This window comes from Pinus tabuliformis, chromosome 3_2 (assembly GCF_031772625.1).
Source record: "Pinus tabuliformis cultivar Carrire ecotype Pingquan chromosome 3_2, CPIR1, whole genome shotgun sequence".
Lineage (NCBI taxonomy): Eukaryota > Viridiplantae > Streptophyta > Pinopsida > Pinales > Pinaceae > Pinus > Pinus tabuliformis.
Window position 1 is genome coordinate 452,216,487 of NC_142302.1, and position 4,479 is coordinate 452,220,965.

Sequence of the window (4,479 nt, forward strand, 5' to 3'; positions counted from 1 at the left end):
GATTGAATATACAAACTCTCATACATAGGACAAGCTCTCCATCCGGTGAATGCTACACCTTGCACCGCTCATGTTGCCTCATCTCATCGACTTGGTCAACACATAAAATATGTCGAAGTGGCTTTGCCTCTCTCCCTCCAAGGTGCAGAGGCAAACTACTGATGCTACAAGCCCCATCTATGTATGTCTGAAGAGGGCTACTATGATGATATAAAGTGCACTCTAGTGGTACCATTAGGGAATCCAATTATTCCCCAACGTGAGTCAGTTTGGTCGTTGACTAGGAACAAACCACTCTCATGCCCTCCAACTCCTTGTTTTGTTGTAGAATGGCCTCTCGTACTGTGGTGACCTTCTCTCTCAATGTTAGAAGGTCGACATGGAATTGATGAAACTACCATGGGTATCTATCACTTGCAGACTCAGTCACAGCTCTGGATACCTTTACAACTATCATCATCTCATCCATGGGTGGCTGCTCCTCAAATGATGGCTCTATATGTGTAGGCTCTATCCTCTCCACCAAGGTGTCAACTGGGGCTATCAAAAAGGTCTCAAATAATGGTGACGCATGCACCACACTGAGTAAATCAATGTGCTCCTCAACATCACATGGGCTCTCAACATCATTCTCAACCTCCTCCTCAGGCTCTTGATATCTAAACTGAGGTCTCCACTAACAAAAGCACCCCTTGGTGTCACCCTCTAATTGTCCCTGTCTTGCCTGCTACTTTTAAGGAGATCTAGTGCCCAAATTCTATTAGCTTTCCCCACATGCTATAGGTGGTTGTACTCCCACGACTTGTGCACCTCTAGTGTCTCTACTGTAAGGACAAGGATGGATCTGGTCTCACACCTTCCTCAATTGAGCCAACCTCTCATCATTCCAATGGATTCCACCCTAGAATTCCTTCATACTGAATCTCCCTTGAGCCATGGGTGGTGTATGGTGTAACCCGTCATTGTGCATAAATGCCTAAATCTCCCATGCTCTTATTGGTTACCCATAGCTAGGCCAATATCATGTTCTTATACCACTGTAATGTTCCAAACTAGGAAAAATAGTTCTATGCAAAGCAAACAATAAAAACAACACCATAAAATTGAAACATTCAACGCACACCCATAAAAAGTCCAGGAATAACCAACAACTAAGCCATTTTATTATAATATAGGATAAAAGTACAATAATGTGGGAGTGGTGCTCCTGGGCTTGCCTCAATGGCAAGAGTGATCAAGCCTAGATGGCACAAATCACTACTGTAATGATGCCCTATACTGCCCTGGTGAAACTATGTTGTCTGCTGTGAAGACGCTTCTGGAAATCCTACCTCGGGTGCTAAAAAAATTCCAAGAAATTAACCCGGGTCTCTCCACCAAATATCTAGAATAACCCATAAAGGAATTCGCCAATTGTTGACCTCATAATTTTGGCCCAAATTCCCCCTAGGTGCTGGTTGAGTTGGGACCCCTGTTTGACCCATCAGATCTGCCCAGAAAATACTGCAAAACTAGCCCAAAGCTCCTCAATCAAAACCCACCGAAACCCAAAAAGAGGTTGAATTTATGTAGACATTTAAGAAATAATAATTACAAAGTCATGCTTTTCTTTCAACCATATTATCACTCATTTTGGTGCCCCAAAATTCAAAGTTTGAATTTTTATCAGAGGGCTTTTATGTCATTAAAACTTATTTGGGAATGGGGGCATTTTGCTTAAGAGTCTAGGTGGGGAATTTTGTTGTGGTCTTCATGGTTTTTTTTGCTTGGTAATTTTAGATGAATTTTGTATCTCTATGTTACATGTTTCATTCACGGAAAGAGTTGTTACACTTGGAATCTTACATTGTTGACTGTTAATCATTTATTCCCCCTCACATTTTCTCTTTAGCTGCTTATATGGTGTATGTGTTGGCATTGCTTCCAATGAGGAAGAATATCATGTCATGATTTGTTTGTTTGGATATTCCCTCCAATTTCACATTCATCACCTTCATGTTTGTTTTGATTCTTAGTTTCTAGTTGCATAATTCAAAAACCGTTATCATGTTCATGATCCTAAACTATTTATAAATTATCAAAAATGCAGAAATAATTGGTTAGATAATTCAGTTCCATTACATTCGTTCATGGCCCCATGAGTCTCAATAGCTTTACACTTCATATTGCAAATCAAATTCTAGATTGGAATTTCATTCATTCATTCATCATAAACATGAAATAAAATGATGCATATACGTAAACTTGATAACCATCATAATCATCAACACATGCAATTATAAGAAACCTAACATTGCATTCACATTCATGAGGATAATAAATCCAAACAATAATGCATATATCTCTAAATTTGATGCATGTCTAAAATAAAGTAGAGCATGGGGGTATTTATCCAATATACTAATTGCATATTCATCATCACCACCATCCTCCCTATCTAAGGGTATTAAGCTATTGGGAACAAGGGTCCTCTAGAATGGTCCCTCATCCCCTAAAACACCATAGGTATTCTCTTTATGATAGGGCATCACTCAGTTGGCAACTTGAAGCTAAATTCAATCAATGCCTCATTCAAATTATACTATCCCTTATTTGTAACTCTAGCTAGTAGATGATAAATATAACCATAGATATTATCAAAGATAATTAGTACACACATTTATCCCATTAGTATAGGATTGAATCCCATGAGTTTGCCTCATCATTGCCAATGGCCTACCAACTTCATTGGTTCCTTATCTGCAAACATACAAAATATGAGGAGTATAAGTGGTGTAATTCATATAAATATGGTTATCATTTATGCTATTATGTAAGCAAAAATAAAAATAATTATGTTTCATTGCTTATCCTCTGTCTCCATGCTTGGCTTGGAGCGTAAGGGAGTTTTGGATCTCTTGTATAATCCATGCACTCATATGGATAATGCTCAATTGAAAATGGGAGTTGTAGCTAGTGCACAAAGAAATCTAATTGAAATGCTTCCCATATTTGTGCTACCTCCTCCTCTCCTCATCAATAGTTTACCTTAGACTAGGCAAGGGAAGTTATCATTTCTCCTTGACTATGTAGTTTCTTACATGATTGAATTGAACTCAATATTGCATCATTGATAATTATACATTATGATGGTTTTGGTATTTCAATTTTGTTCACAAAAACTAAATGTGTGAATCTTTTCAATAGTATTGAAATTTTAATTTTTATATTTTTGACAAGTCCAATAATATCCCAATTCTCACCATCTTACAAGCTTATTTAAGTGGATGTTGGTGCATTGGGAAGTGACCCAATGTTCATGTATATGTGAATAAAGTCCCATCATATACTGGAATTTTCAACACCCATGAGTAGGTGAGGTATCCACCAAGGTACACTGATGGGTTTGTAAAACATTTGAAGGTTATGCAAGAAGACGGGGGAAATGGAGATAGCTCTAGCTCAGAGTAACCCAACCCAATCAAGTGTAATATCCATATGTCACAAACAAACCCACTAACAGAAAATACATTCATAAGCCATTACTACATAATTTAACATATTCCCAACAACTATAATGGGTATGGGTCACCATAATATATGGTTCAACCTGAGAAGTAAATTTTCAAGAGGCCTTCATCGCATGTGCATGTGATGTGCATAGGACTAACTTTGACATGAACCGGTAAAAGAAATAGAGTTCATTCATTTATGCAATGCCACAATTATTTACAACATAGAAAGTGTTAACATGAAATTAGCTAGATAACTTGAGAAAACTTTATAGCTAATTCATTAATTCCACCAATAATGCATAACACATAAACAATAAAACCATGAAGCTAGAACAAAACCTCTTCATAACTCATATTTATATTAAACATTGAAAGGAAAAATATACAACTCCATATATTCAACTACAAGAACTTAGATTATTATCATTCATATAATATTGAATAACTAACACCATTATAATAGACAAAATGGATATCATCAATAGAAGGACATACTATTAGAGCCTCAATACAATCATCTCCAAAACCAAATTTTAGACGAAATAAAATATTAGATAACATAAGTAACATAGATTTAACATAAAAAACATAACCAACATAGAATTGAACAATGAATAGAATAAAAGTAGAACATAATATGAGTAGAACAAAATGAATTGTTGATCATAAAAAATAGTTTCTTTTATAACCTTGGTCTTCTACATCTAGCTTAAGGGAATCTCCAACCAACTCACTTAGCCAACTCACCTTGATAAGCTATCCTGATATGTGCCTAACCACAATCATCTACTAAAAAATACCAAGCCAAATTGCCACCTTTGCCCATGTCTAACCAACCTACACAGTTGGAGGATACCCTGTGGGCTAGGAATCTTTTATTTATCACAGAGTCAACTCGACCTTTGTCACACATCTGTGTGGTCTATCAAGCATCTGCACTACATCCCCATACTTAGGAAAAATTTCAACAAATTCTCCACCCCTC